Below are 16,708 nucleotides of genomic sequence, written 5' to 3'. Positions count from 1 at the left end.
TAGGGTCCTACATATCTAGGACTCAACTTTTCTATGTTACCAAATCGCATCACACCTTTCATAGGTGATACCTTCAAATAGACCCAATCATCCACATCAAATTCAAGCTCTCTTCTTCTAGTGTCCAAATAGGACTTTTGACGACTTTGAGTCATCTTCAATCCTTCTCTTATAACCCTTGCTTTCTCCATTGCATCAATTACCAAATCTGGACCAAGCAATGTCATCTCACCCACTTCAAACCATCCCACCAGAGATCTACATCTTCTCCCATACAAGCCTTCAAAAGGAGCCATTTGAATCCTAGAGTGATAACTATTATTGTAGTCAAACTTAATCAATGCCAAATAGCCATCCCAACTTCCTCTAAGATCAATCACAAATGCCCTTAACATATCCTCCAAAGTTTGAATTATTTTTTTGGCTTGTCCATCGGTTTGAGGATGGAAAGAGGTACTTAGCTTGACTCTAGTACCAAGACCTTTTTGAAATGACTTCCAAAAATATGAAGTAAATTGAGTACCTCTATCCGATATAATTGACAAAGGAATACCATAAAGTTTTACAAGTTCATGAATGTAAATTTAGCATAGTCTTCGGCACCATAAGATGTCTTGACCGATAGAAAATATGCCGATTTGGTCATTCAGTCCACAACGACCCAAATAGAATCATTTTGTCTCTTAGTTCGAGGCAAACCCATTACAAAGTCCATATTCATGTCTTTCCACTTCTAAGTAGGAATCTCAATATCTTGAACTAAACCTCCCAATATTTAATGCTCAACTTTAATCTGTTGACAATTAGGACACTTAGCTACAAACTCCGCTATGTCCTTCATGACATTCCACCAATACACTTCCCTCAAATCATGATACATCTTTATGGATCCCAGATGAATTGAATATCGAGAACTATGGGCCTCATTCAATATCAACTCTCTTAATCCGTCAACATTAGGAACACATAAATGACTTCAGTAATCTAATACCCCATCTCCCCCTTGGGAGAAAGCCTCAATGGATTTTTTGACAACTGACTTTTTCAATTCAACCAACACCTGATCATTGTCTTGTTTGTCCTTAATCTGCCACAAGAGACGATTTCGAGCCATTATGTACAAGAATACCTCCATTATCAGAGTCAACCAAATGCACACCTAAACATGATAATCTCTAGACCTCTTTAACAAACTCCCTCTTACCTTTATCAACACATGCAATCTCTTACCTTCCTAAACACATGCAACACTATTCATAGACAACCGACTAAGAGCATCGGCTATAACATATGTCTTACCCGGATGGTACAATACACTCTTATCATAGTCCTTGAGGAGTTCAAGCCACCTCTTTTGCCTAAGGTTCAAGTCCCTTTGGCTAAACACATATTGCAAGTTTTTATGGTTGGTAAACATCAACATGCACCCCATACAGATAATGGCACCAAATTTTCAAAGAAAACACAACCTCCGCAAGTTCAAGATCATGGATTGGATAATTCCTTTCATTCACTTTAAACTGCTTACAGGTATAGGTTATAACCTTGCCATATTGCATCAAGACGCAACCCAAACCAACACTAAGGCGTCATAATAAACAACAAACTCATCCGAACCTTCAGGCAATTTCAAAATAGGAGCCAACATAAGAAGATCATTCAATGTTTGGAAACTCTTCTCACATTCATCCGACCCTTGAAATTTCACCTTCTTTTGGGTCAACTTAGTTAAAGGTGAGGCATTAGATAAAAATCCTTCAACAAATCTTCTATAGTATCCGGCAAAGCCCAAAAAGCTTCTAATATCCGAAGGACATAATGGTCTAGGCCAGTTCTTCACCGTCTCTATTTTCTTTGGATCTACTTTAATCCCATCATCGGACACCACATGGCCAAGAAATGCAACTTCCCTTAGCCAAAAATCACACTTACTAAATTTGGCAAATAATTGCTTCTCTCTCAATTTTTGCAACACAATCCTCAAGTGACCCATATGATATTCCTCATTTCGAGAATAAATTAAGATGTCATCAAAGAACACCACAAAAAATATGTCCAAGTATAGCTTAAAAATCCGATTCATCAAATTCATGAATACAACGGGAGCATTTGTCAAACCAAACAACATTACTACAAATTTAAAATGACTATACCTTATTTAAAATGCCATTTTGGGAATATCACACTCCCTTACTCTGAATTGATGATAACCAGAATGGAGATCAATCTTGGCAAAGTAACTTCTCCTTGTAATTCATCAAATAAGTCATCTATCCTAGAAATTGGATATTTGTTCTTTATAGTAACCTTTTTTGATTATCGATAGTTGTTACGACCCAAAATGGGTCATGAGTGGCACCCACACTTAACTGACTAGGTGGGAGAACCAATGATACAAACTCCAACTAATAACAATAATGTAGAAGCTCAAATAAATACATTTTCCCCAAAACCTGAAAGTCATCACATGAAGGACATCTAAATTCTAAAACTAAGTCTCAAATTATCAAACACCAAATAAATAAATAATATAACGTATCTGAAAACTAAGGACACCATGCCATGACAAGAGATTCCATCGCCAGTTAGAAGGATAGCTCATCCTAAAATCTTATGAACTGGAGACTGACTAGAGCTGTGGTCGAGTCGAAGTCGGTGAAACACTCGATGCACCCCACAAAATAAAACAAGAAAAGATACAAGTAGGGGTCAGTATAGGACAACATGTACAGAGTAGGTATCATCGGCCGACTCAAAATAGGAATCAATATGCAATAAGTAATAGCGGGAAATCAACTGTCACACTTAACAGGTGGACACCAACAAGATCAAGATCAAGTGACAACACAATGAACAATTTCTTAACCAATCAACAATATTAAGATCACACAGGAGGACTTGAGCCTCTATATCACACTCTTTTGGAAAATGAGTTATTAAAGATTGAGTAGTATTAAGTCATTTTAATTTATTTTCCTTTAATATTACCATGCCGGAACGTGACATCCGATCCAAATATACCGTGTCGGAGCGTGACATCCTATCCAAATATACCGTATCAGAATGTGACACCAGATCCAAATATATCATGTCTAAATGTGACACCCGATCCAAATATACCGTGTCGGAATATGACACCCGATCCAAATATAATTAATTTATCATTCTTCATGATTACATTCTACTTCATTAACAATATTTCATCAAACCTTCTTTATTCAAGACACCATTTTTGATAGGGCAAGTTCAAGATTATGGATTTCACGGTCTTGGGATTTCAGACCAATCACAACAACATATCAACCATCCAAACCACAACAAGTAAATGCGTAGTAAACTTCACACATATTACTCAATGAATATCAATCACTATTAAGAGTCTATCTATGATATAGAATAAAACCATAACCTACCTCAATCGAAGAACCGAAGTAAAGCAAGCTAATCCACCAATGTCTTTCCCCTTCTTCAATGCCTCAGATCAATCTCAATCTATCAAATATATAATATTTATAAGTAAACTAATCCGTAAACACCAATATTATATATATGTTTAACCTAGCCCCAAAAACTCACTCAATTCTATAAACACGTTTGTAATCTTGATGTCACTTAACATGTCAACTCCCATATTTTATGAATTTCAAAACTAGGGTTAAACCTTAATTAAATTAAATAATCACTTTAAAACTTGAGCCTCTCGTAACGCTTCCAAATTATCAAAATATGTTCAAATACATAATCTTCATAAGAATACGAATCCAATGACACCCATATAGCTATATTTATTTTTGGATAAATAATTAGGTCAAAAAGTCATTTTGAGTCATTGAAGTCAAATCTAAATTTTTTTTTCTTATTATGTTCACTCATGATAAAATAAATTCACATGTCAAATTTCACCTAAAACGGATCGTTATTCGACCCCCAAATCAAGATTTTTTGTGTGAAGAACCCTAGGGTCATATTTTCTTATTTTAGCATTATTTCTCCATCATTATACCCTAAAAATATGTTCATAATCGCATAAAAATTTAATGGAAAGGATGAGAATAATTACCTTGATGCTTTGGAATTAAAATCCTTATTTTTCTCTTCTCCTTTATTTTTCTTTTCCCTTTTCTTTTCTTTCTTCCTCCATATTTTTTTCTCCCAGTTTCTGCGTTTGTTTTCGTGTTTACGCCGTCGTTACATCTGATGGCTTAATGCCATCAGATTTATATATATATATATATATTTGTTTTTTTTATTATTATTATTATTATTTATTTTCTTCTTTTTCTTTTCTGAATCAAAATTAATAAACCCTGTCATTTTTCTTTAATAATTGATATAGAATGTTAAGTAAAATATCAACTTAGCCCACTAATTAAATTAGTTATTTAAATTTACCCCACAACTAAATAAATATGGTTATCGAATAGTTTAACCTACTCATAAAAATATACGGAATGCGTCTTTTATGAACTAAAAAGCTCTATTTTTCAAAACGACATAATGGGTCATTACAATACATACCAATTTACCCATCGTTCGTTCCCGAACGGTCAAAAGAAGAGCGAGGATTGAAAAGGGTACCTAACTAGACGAACATATGTGGATATCTTCCACGCATATCTGCCTCAGTCTCCCAAGTTGACTCCTCAACCGGACGATTCTTCTATTGAACCTTCACAGACGCAATATCCCTTGACCTCAACTTACAGACCTCCCTATCAAGAATAGGTACAGGCTCCTCCTCGTAAGACAATTTCTCATCAAGCAAGACTGAATTCCAGAGAATAATATAGTTTCCATCACCATGATATTTCTATAGCATAGACATATGAAACACTGGGTGCACCCCAGACAAACCTGGAGGTAAAGCCAATTCATAGGCCACCTCTCTAATATGCTTAAGAACTTCAAACGGCCCAATATACCTCAGACTGAGCTTACCTCGCTTACCGAATCTTACCACACCCTTCATGGGTGAAACCTTCAACAATACTAGCTCTCCCTTCATAAACTCCATGTCCCTGACCTTTCGCTCTGCATACTCCTTCTGCCTACTCTAAGCTGCTAGAAGCTTCTCTTGAATGAATTTCACCTTCTCTAATGATTCTCTCAAAAGATCAGTTCTCCAAGGTCTTACCTCAAACGCATCAAACCAACCAATAGGAGACCTACATCTCCTCCCATACAATGCCTCAAACAGAGCCATATCAATACTTGAGTGATAGCTATTATTATACGAAAACTCTGCCAGGGGTAGGAACTGATCCCAATGACAACCAAAATCTATCACACATGCGTGAAGCATATCCTCCAGCACTTGAATTGTCCTCTCAGACTGTCCATCGGTCTGAGGGTGAAATGTAGTACTAAGATCCAATCTAGTGCCTAACTCAGCATGCAAGGTCCTCCAAAAGTTAAAAGTAAATTGCGTACCTCTATCTGATATGATAGAAATTGGAAGTCCATGTAATCGAACAACCTTGCAGATATAGTGTTTGGCTAACTTCTCAGTATCATAAGTCACTTTGACAGGAATGAAGTCAGTAGACTTAGTTAACCTATCAACAATCACCCATATCGAATCAAACTTACCCAAGGTATTTGGCAGGCCGACCACAAAATCCATTGAAATCCTTTCCCACTTCCATTCAGGAATGGGCATTCATTGAAGTGTCCCTCCAGGCCTTTGGTGCTCATATTTTACCTACTGACAATTTGGACAATGGGAAACAAAATCCACAATGTCACGCTTCATTCTGCTCCACCAATAATGTTGTCCCAGATCGTGATACATCTTGGTTGCACCAGGATGTATAGAGTACCTCGAACTATGAGCCTCTACAAGAATAGTCTGAATCCAATTATCAATACGGGGCACACATACCCGCCCCTTAATCTTTAAGACGCCTTCTTCATCGATCACTGCCTCTTTGACCTCTCCCTGTAAGACCATATCACAAATTCGGCTCAGCTTCTCATCATCAAACTGCTTTTCCTTAATCTTGTCAAGGAAAGAAGATCTTGCCTCCACATAGGACAAGAACCCTCCTTTCTCGGTTACTTCCAGCCTCATAAAGTCATTAGCCAGAGTTTGAACCTCTCTAGCCAATGGACGTCTGGAAACCTGCAAATGAGCTAAACTTTCCATGCTCCCTGCTTTTCTGCTCAAGGCATCGGCCACTACATTAGCTTTTCCTGGGTGATAAAAGATAGTGATATCATAGTCCTTTAGTAATTTCATCCACCTCCTCTGCCTCAAATTCAAGTCTTTCTGAGTGAACACATGTTGTAAACTGCGATGATCTGTATACTCTTCATACTTTACCCCATATAGATAATGTCTCCACTGCTTTAATGCAAAGACAACCGCAGCCAATTCTAAATTATGTGTGGGGTAATTACATTCATGCACCTTCAATTGCCTTGAAGCATAGGCAATTACATTTTTCTCCTGCATTAGCACTGCACCTAAACCAGAATATGATGCATCACAATAAACAATAAAATTCTTACCTTCTACTAGCAGGGCAAGAATCGGTGCAGTACTCAATAAGGTTTTGAGTTTCAGAAAGCTCTCTTCACAATCGCCCGACCACACAAATGGAACTTTCTGCTTGGTCAAATTAGTTAGCTGGGAAGCAATGGAAGCAAATCCCTTGACGAACTGATGGTAGTAGCTAGCCAAACCAATAAAGCTCCTTACCTCTGAGAAATTAGTGGGTCTTGCCCAACTCTTCACTTCTTCAATCTTCTGGGGATCCACCATCACTCCCTCTTTAATATACACTCAATCTATGAAAATGTAGTAGAGATTCTGACCACAATCCTTTCAGAAAGTGGAAAATCCGCTCTTCTGGACTGAAGCAAAGTTGTGTAGCATATTTGGATAAGGCATGAAACCTGGTCTCACAGGCTACAACGATATCTTCCTTTGCTCTATATTTTGGAACTCATCTCCCTTCTTTCCCCTCTAGGTTCGGGGGATATACTTCTCTATGAAAAGTTCAGAAGATGTTGCCTAGCTACCTAATCTCTATTCCTGATGGTCTTTCTACTACGACCTTTACCACGATCTCTCATCACTAACCCCCTCTAGCTATAACCCTAATAGCTGGCTCAGGCGATGCTATTGTTTTAGTTTGGAACATTTGCGAAAATAGAGTGAAGAAGGTCAACTAATAATTTGTATCACATAGATACCTATTGGATTCAAGTAATAGCACGAAAGAAAGAAGGAATGGAGATTTCCTAAAGTCCCGTAGCCTCTCGAAGAAAAGTAAAGGCGTCCTCGTACCGTTCCGCAAGACTCTACTAGACCTGTCCTTGTGTGATGAGATCACCGAACCTAAAGCTCTGATACCAAGTTTGTCACGATCCAAAATGGGCCATGAGTGGCACCCACACTTAGTTGACTAGGTGGGAGAACCAACGATACAAATCCCAACTAATAGCAATAACGCGGAAGCTCAAATAAATATATTTTCTCCAAAACCTGAAAGTCATCACATGAAAGACATCTAAATTCTAAAACTAAGTCTCGAATTATCAAACACCAAATAAATAAATAATATAACATATCTGAAAAAAAACGCAGAAACTGGGAGAAAAAAAATATGGAGGAAGAAAGAAAAGAAAAGGGAAAAGAAAAATAAAGGAGAAGAGAAAAATAAGGATTTTAATTCTAAAGCATCAAGGTAATTATTCTCATCCTTTCCATTAAATTTTTATGCGATTATGAACATATTTTTAGGGTATAATGATGTAGAAATAATGCTAAAATAAGAAAATATGACCCTAGGGTTCTTCACACAAAATATCTTGATTTGGGGGTCGAATAACGATCCGTTTTAGGTGAAATTTGACATGTGAATTTATTTTATCATGAGTGAACATAATAAGAAAAAAAAAATTAGATTTGACTTCAATGACTCGAAATGACTTTTTGACCTAATTATTTATCCAAAAATAAATATAGCTATATGGGTGTCATTGGATTCGTATTCTTATGAAGATTATGTATTTGAACATATTTTGATAATTTGGAAGCGTTATGAGAGGCTCAAGTTTTAAAGTGATTATTTAATTTAATTAAGGTTTAACCCTAGTTTTGAAATTCATAAAATATGGGAGTTGACATGTTAAGTGACATCAAGATTACAAACGTGTTTATAGAATTGAGTGAGTTATTGGGGCTAGGTTAAACATATATATAATATTAGTGTTTACGGATTAGCTTACTTATAAATATTATATATTTGATAGATTGAGATTGGTCTGAGGCATTGAACAAGGGGAAAGACATTGGTGGATTAGCTTGCTTTACTTCGATTCTTCGATTGAGGTAGGTTATGGTTTTATTCTATATCATAGATAGACTCTTAATAGTGATTGATATTCATTGAGTAACATGTGTGAAGTTTACTACGTATTTAATTGTTGTGGTTTGGATGGTTGATATGTTGTTGTGATTGGTCTGAAATCCCAAGACCGTGAAATCCATAATCTTGAACTTGCCCTATCAAAAATGGTGTCTTGAATAAAGAAGGCTTGATAAAATATTGTTAATGAAGTAGAATGTAATCATGAAGAATGATAAATTAATTATATTTGGATCGGGTGTCACGTTCTGACATGATATATTTGGATCGGGTGTCATATTCTGACATGGTATATATGGATCGGGTGTCACGTTCTGACACGGTATATTTGGATCGGGTGTCATGTTCCGACATGGTATATTTGGATCGGGTGTCACGTTCCGGCACGGTAATATTAAAGGAAAATAAATTAAAATGACTTAATACTACTCAATCTCAATTAATTCATTTTCCAAAAGGGTGTGATATGGAGGCTTGAGTCCTCCTATTCGATCGTAATATTGTTGATTGGTTATGAAATTGTTCATTGTGTTGTCACTTGATCTTGATCTTGTTGGTTGCTACCTGTTAAGTGTTACAGTTGATTTCCTGCTATTACTTATTGCATATTGATTCCTATTTTGACTCGGCCGATGATACCTACTCAGTACATGTTGTCCTGTACTGACCCCTACTTGTATCTTTTCTTGTTTTATTTTGTGGGATGCAGCGAGTGTTCCACCGACTTTAACTCGACCTCAGCTCTAGTTAGTCTCCAGTTCATAAGATTTTAGGGTGAGCTATCCTTCTAGCTGGCGATGAAATCTTTTGTCATGGCATAGTGTCCTTAGTTTTCAGATACGTTATATTATTTATTTATTTGGTGTTTGATAATTTGAGACTTAGTTTTAGAATTTAGATGTCCTTCATGTGATAACTTTCAGGTTTTGGGGAAAATATATTTATTTGAGCTTCCGCGTTATAGTTATTAGTTGGGGTTTGTATCGTTGGTTCTCCCACCTAGTTAGTTAAGTGTGGATGCCACTCATGGCCCATTTTGGGTCATAAAAAACTTGGTATCAGAGCTTTAGGTTCGGTGATCTCATCACATAAGGACAGGTCTAGTAGAGTCTTGCGAAACGGTACGGGGATGCCTTTACTTTTCTTCGAGAGGCTACGGGACTTTAGGAAATCTTCATTCCTTCTTTCTTTCATGCTATTACTTGAATCCAATTGGTATCTATGTGATACAAATTGGTATCTGACCCTCTTCACTCTATTTTCGCAAATGTTCCGAACTAAAACAATAGCATCGCCTGAGCCAGCTATTAGGGTTGTAGCTAGAGGGGGTTAGTGATGAGAGATCGTGGTAAAGGTCGTAGTAGAAAGACCATCAGGAATAGAGATCAGGTAGCTAGGTAACGTCTTCTGAACTCTTCATAGAGAAGTATATCCCCCGGACCTAGAGGGGCAAGAAGGGAGATGAGTTCCAAAATATAGAGCAAAGGAAGATATCATTGTAGCCCATGAGACCAGGTTTCGTGCCTTATCTAAATATGCTACACAACTTTGCTTCAGTCCAGAAGAGCGGATTTTTCCACTTTCTGAAAGGATTGTGGTCAGAATCTCTACTGCATTTGCATAGATTGAGTGCATATCAAAGAGGGAGTGATGGTGGATCCCTAGAAGATTGAAGTAGTGAAGAGTTGGTCAAGACCCACTAATGTCTCAGAGGTAAGGAGCTTTATTGGTTTGGCTAGCTACTATCGTCGGTTCGTCAAGGGATTTGCTTCCATTGCTTCCCAGCTAACTAATTTGACCAAGCAGAAAGTTCCATTTGTGTGGTCGGGCAATTGTGAAGAGAGCTTTCTGAAACTCAAGACCTTGTTGACTACTGCACTGATTCTTGCCCTGCCAGTAAAAGTGTTACACCCCACCCCTTTTAAACTCAGAATGTTTCATAATTTCCTTGGACATTACCATATGAGCCGGATATGCTACGACACTATCAAATGACTCCAACAAAGGGAGGATGTGATACCCCATAGTAGAGAAGGTTGGAAGGGGAATCATATAAGAATCCGGAAGGAATAGGAGGCCAAGTAACAAGTCATAGGACTCGACTTATCTACGCAAGCTACTAATTTAGAAATCTTACATACGTGAGTTACTTGATTACATACCAAACTTATGTAGCACGGATTACATAGGCTCTTAAAATAAGACGAGATTACGAACCTACGAGAGGGAGCAAAAACTAGTTTCCGAATTTACGAAAGTGAAGCAAGCAGGTGAAAAGCAGGAAAGTGACTCACCTACTTGGGATGGACCCCACGCTGCCACGTGGCAGTTTTGTGTTGGAAGCTTGGACGAGGTGTCACCCTAGGAGGCTGCCACGTGTCACCCTAGGGGGCTGCCACATGTCACCTCCTAAGGAGGTGTATATATACATGTTGGCTGACTCTTTAACTCATTTTCCATCCAAAAACATCAGCCAAATGAGAGGAAAAACGTGAAGAACCAAAAGGAACAAGGCAGCAACATTTTTGAAGAATTAAAGGTGAGTTTTCCAATTTTTTTCTGTGAATTAATTATATACGGTATACCTTAAGTGTGTGGATACGTATATATGTATTTTAAGACCTTCATGGAAGTAAAACTCCAGCTTTTCAATTGGAATTTGGAAGAGAAAATAAGAGAAAACGCTAATTAACCAACCCGTTTTTGGAAGGGACAGTGGTTAGTAATATTAGTATAACTTCTTGTGTACAGTTTCATTTCGAATGATTTAATATGTTTTGGAAAGGTATTGCAGAGCCCGATAACTTTTGTTCAGACTCTAAAATCCAGTTTTACTTGTAGCAGCTCGAAAAAGGGTGATGAAGTGTAGAGGAGGTACTGTCCAGATTTGGTTTTGGAAATCCTACACGGACAGCTGTGAGTATTTTGGTCATATATTTTTGTACAAAATTGAAGTAGGGATGATTCGAAATTTTTTGCGACCCTAAGACACATGTATATAACTTTCATGAAGGACGTAAATCCTGTTTCCCTCCATTACCCCTTCGAAATAAAGCGACAAGGTAAAATAGTAAGCTGTCCAGATTTCACATTTTGGATAGTTTTGGCGAGTTTGACAAGTTTAACGTAAGGTAAGGTTTCTTCTTTAAATTTGAGCTTTATGTGTTCTGATGGAGCATGTTACACGCCCTATTGGTGGCTGGAAATATGAAAATGGCTTAGAAATACTTGGCGTTCGAAATAAACTAATTTGTAGTCGTTATAGTTGAATTGTTGTCGAAACAAAGTGTTGTTCTTGTGAGTTGCTCGGCAGGGGTGTGGCTTGTTGTTGCAGGGCCTGAATATGTCCTAATGTGGGTTAGGGTGCTGCTGGTCGAAGCCACATGACCCCTCGTTACGTATAATTAAAGGCGTCACAAAATAAAGGCTAGACGCCCTATTTTGATATCGTATTTTCGAATAAGTCGTTTGGAGTTTATGCTGTATATTGTTGGTATGAATTGTTGCAGGTTATTGTTGTTGGTTGGCTGTAGGTCTTAGGGACCTAATTGGAAAATCGGATAGGGCACATTATAGGGGAGGTGCTGCCCAATTTTCGTTAACGCCTTAACAAACTAAAGGACTAGTCGAGGAAACGACTAAGGAAATAGATTCCATTAACATTAAGGCATAATCCAAGATGCTGGAAAGTTAAGAGTAGTTGATATTTGTATTACTTTCATATTGAATAGGTTCGGAAGACGACGAGACGAGCAGGATAAAGGGTAACTCCCAAAAGGTATGTAAAGCTTTCTCTTGGCATGTTTTGGTATAAGTTCGTACAACTATCTTTCTTTCCTTTTGGCAAGTTTTAGCCTTAAGTGAAGTGTTTGTGGAATGTGGGGATAATTCCATTCCCAAAACTCCAAGTACGCCTCATAACCCATATCCACTGCTTAGTATTGGAATTTCTGCAAGAATTGAGTATTGCCTAGTAAGGCTTCTATGTGTTAAACACTAGTATGTGGAAAGCTATCTCTCATTTCCTTTGATACGTATTTGGTACGAAAGTGAGATTATGATGCCATAATGATTCACCGAGCCCCATGATGGGCCGGGTATGAAATATGTGTATGCAGATCCCATAAAGGAAAGTACAGACCATATATAGTTTATTCTCTTTCTTCTTCTGGCATGTCTTAGTTGTAGGTTAAACATGATATGAGTTCCGGGGTAACTCCATTCTTAGCATCTCTTATTTACGTCTGAATATCGAACTTTTATAATAATCGAACTATTTCCCTGGAAACTTTTATATGTTAAAAAGGTAATAAATGTATAGGCTCCAAGTCTTACAGACTATATGTTAACAAATGTTTCTGGTTCCATAAGCGATTTGGCTTTACTTTAGTACATGTCTTGGAGCCCCGAGATTATAATTGAGACAGCCCATAATGGCATTTAGAGGACACTCGAGATGACTACACCGTTACCCGGGTTCTCAAATAAAAGCTTAACTTTCTTATTCTGTCGAGTCTTTGATAACGATTTAAATTGCATATAGTTACTCACTACTCTACTCGTGTATACCGTAACACTTCTTTCCTTGAGTTCCGGGCCAGGATATGTTCTCGTGCACAGTTCACTGCATTATTCACTGAGTCCCTCAATAGAGGGCCAGGATACGTGTATAAATATATGATGATGTGTTGTAATAAGGTGGTGATGGCACTGGGGCCATGATGGTTTTACAGAGATAATTTTACAGAGATGATTCACCGGACCCCTGAAAGGGTCGGCTATATGATATGACTCGAACATGCATGTTTTTGTAATTCACAAAGTACAGGTACAGGTTTCTGAATTGATATCTTATCCCCTGTTTCTCTATCTCAGATATGCTTCCAGTTGTATTATATTATGTTTTACATACTCAGTACATATATCGTACTGACCCCCTTTCTCAGGGGGCTGCGTTCATGCCCGCAGGTATAGATACAGATTTTGGGAGTCCATCAGCTTAGGATTCCATGCAGCTCAGCTGGAAGAGGCTCCATTGTATCGAAGCCTAGTTTTTGATACTGTCCATGGATGTATAGAAATTGTTTTATCCATTCAGGGGTACGGCGGGGCCCCTGTCCCGCCATATGTTGTCATTTATATGTTTAGAGGTCTGCAGACATGTATATGTGGGTTGTGTATGTCAGTTTAATTCAGCTGGGTCTACATGATACATGATATATGTTATTATGTTATGGCAGCCTTGTCGGCTTGCGTGTCCTGTCATGTTGTGATACAAACGAAAAGGGCTACAGTTTATGAAAATGTTATCGCCCAGTGGGGCTCTGTTACATGATGTTGTCTTATTTACGATTCTATGTGACCTCAGCTAATAGATATGTGTACGGGGGGTCCAGGTCGGACCCCAGTCGCGGCCTACGGGGTTGGGTCGTGACAAAAGTGGTATCAAAGCAGTTCGTCCTCGGATTATCTGCAGACCGTGTCTAATAGAGTCTTGGTTATCGATGTGTTGCGCGCCACATCTATAAACAGGAAGCTATAGGACATTTAGGATGTTACATTTCTTCTACATCTGAGATCGTGCTTTAGATCCGAGTCATAGGAAAAATTCCTTATACTAACATTGGATCTTAACAGAAGGACGACACCAACAGAAGGAAGTAATTGACGACATGGAAAGTTACGAAGCACGCAGGTAAGTAAAGTAAAGCCACGGAAGATGTCCGTCGGGTAAGGTATTGAAATATAAAGGTGAAATCTGAAAGGAAAACAGACAGGAAGGGCAACGGATACAGTTTGAAGTTGGACATACGAGGTAAGTCCAGTATTTTTATATTACTATTGATATTGAAAGCCCTATGTGGCTGCGATATGAGATGACATTGGAAGCCCTGTGCGGCTTTGATATGATATGTATATATATTTATATATATATATTGGCCCTGTGAGGCATTGTTGGTATTTTCTGCGTGCAGGTTTTGGGATAAGTAAGAAATATAGAGGAAACTCTGCCGAAATTTTCCCAGAACAAGGAACAGGGAATGAAACATAGATTTTTGAGATGTCTGAGGAGTTGATACCAAGTACCCCTACTGTGTTCAACTAAAGCTGTAAGAGGTACCCTTTAGGTGGTCGATAAGGGGCACCTTTTTCACTCGAAGAATTTTATTTCGGAGGAACAAAGGCTTATTTAAGTAGTAAAGTTCAGATTACGGTATCTCCAGCCGTATTTGTATTGTAGGAATATACACAGAGGGCTCAGAATGAAGGATAAGATGTCCCGCGAATGAGTTTCACTCTTTTGGAAAAAAATACCAAGCCCTCAACTCCTAATTGTAAATTAGATGAGTTGTTCATAACTCGAGGATAAACTCAGAAGGAGACCAGGTAGGTCAAGTACAAAAAAAAAGTACTATGATGTTTAAGAGGTTCTGATTTCTTCCAATAATGGTTGGAAAATGATGTACGATAATGGTTTATAATTTGCCACCGACTAATTGGGGAAAGAACTTCTAATAGAAGCACCTCAAAGAGATGTCAGGAACCAAATATATATACGAGTTAAAAGGGGGATACGTAAGTATGAACTAAACAGTGTGATACGAGTATGCAGGGATAAATTGGAACCACTAGTAAGATGCACTTCGTACGCGTTGCCTAAGTTAAAGGCCTGCATTGAGAACGGAGTAAGAGCATGGGGCTTAACATATAAAAGAAATGTCGCGTGTACACAACGTCGCCCCAAAAATAGTGGAATCCTTAAGGGACGAGGATGGAAAACTTAAGGAACAAATGTCGTAACTTCTATTCACCCCAAGAAGCAAAGGATATATGTTGGGACAAAACCACTACTTCGAGAAAACCTAGAATAGTTATCGTCAGAATACTAGCACAACCTAATTGGGATTGGAACGACTACAGGTGCTAAGTAATTCTTGGAAAAAGAAAAAGTAGAAGGTGGCCTTGGACGAGTTGTTCCCTAGGTCACATTGTTCAAGTACTGATTAGTAGAGAAGACATTACGTTAGATATGGAAAGGTTCTCGTCGCTTCGTAATTTAATCAAGGCTCCATACGCGGATAGTCAGATTATAAACATGCAGATAAACGAAGACACGATGCGGTACCAAATAGATTGGTGAAAGGAATTGGACAAAAATTTAGACTGGTCATAGAGACGTAGAACAAAGTACAAACAGAGGAAAGTGCGGGTACCCCCTAAAGGGGGGAAGTTAATGAGAAAACGGCAAAGGTAGGAGGAGGCAATTGATATAGCAATAAATGTGAGATAGACGTCTAAACTTCAATAAGGTATCTTGCCGAACCAAGTTAAAAAGGTCCAGAGGCCGCCAATAATTGAATGAAAGCCAGAATGCTACATAAAGCAGCGTTAAGAAGTTTGTGAAGAGAACCCTGAAAAACATAACACTAGAAGGCGACTGCGTATAAAAACAGAAGAATGTACTAATGAAAGGATATCGAATAATTCAAGAGACACTACAAAGGATAATAACAGCATGCTAGACCAAAAGCCAAAACGTTGGTTATAGAATTAGGCGCAAATAATGTTGTGATAGATAAATAACCAAAGAAAAAGGAATAGAAAGCCTCCTGTGGTAGAAAATAAGGAGAACACAAAGTGAATAAAGGATTGTGGAGCTAAAGGTCTACGCCGATACTAGATGCAAGATAACAGACAAAAGGACAGGGCAAAACATAAAGACTCGCGAGACAACGCTGAGGTAAATCTGAAGCTAAGTTGAGTGCCCGCACCTCGTGGAAAAGGTTATAATGAAACGCGACATGAAGACTTCCCATGGAGGTCACCCATCCCAATATTACTCTCGCCCCAGCACGCTTAACTTCAAAATTCTGATGGAACTTAATGCGTTAGTGCTGGTGTGATCGCGTGAGATGGAAGAATCTGAACTAGTGATGGAGAAACGATATGAGATTATGTACCTAGAGTATTATAAGATACGTTAAGGCAATTGTAACAAGGGTTTAAGCAAAATAAGAAGGATTAGCTAATTGCTAATTGATGACGCACTTGAATGCCACAATTCTTCAACATAGAACCAGTTAACGAGTGGAAAACCACAGAATAACTATGTAGTCCAGTTAAAGTTCTAAAGAAAGTCGAGAAAAGCCATACAAAGCTAAGGATTCCCAAATTATCAACGTCACCACGCACCTATTCTAAACTTTTCAAGAGTAGGGTGCTATGCGGGTTATTGCGAGAAGGCTAACGAATCAGCCCATTTGCTTTCAAGCAAGACCACCTATGCAACTTGAATGAGGTGAAGTTATATAACAAGGAAGTAGTAAGATTCC

General features: G+C 38.2%; 1 pseudogene; it reads right to left on the bottom strand.

Moving 5' to 3' along the window:
• Positions 1-16,167: 16,167 nt before the first annotated feature.
• Positions 16,168-16,287, bottom strand: LOC129883811 (5S ribosomal RNA; annotated as a pseudogene).
• Positions 16,288-16,708: the final 421 nt, after the last annotated feature.

Source organism: Solanum dulcamara, chromosome 3, assembly GCF_947179165.1.
Source record: "Solanum dulcamara chromosome 3, daSolDulc1.2, whole genome shotgun sequence".
In the NCBI taxonomy this organism is placed as follows: domain Eukaryota; kingdom Viridiplantae; phylum Streptophyta; class Magnoliopsida; order Solanales; family Solanaceae; genus Solanum; species Solanum dulcamara.
Note: the sequence above shows the minus strand (reverse complement) of the source record. Positions and strands in the feature narration are given on the sequence as shown.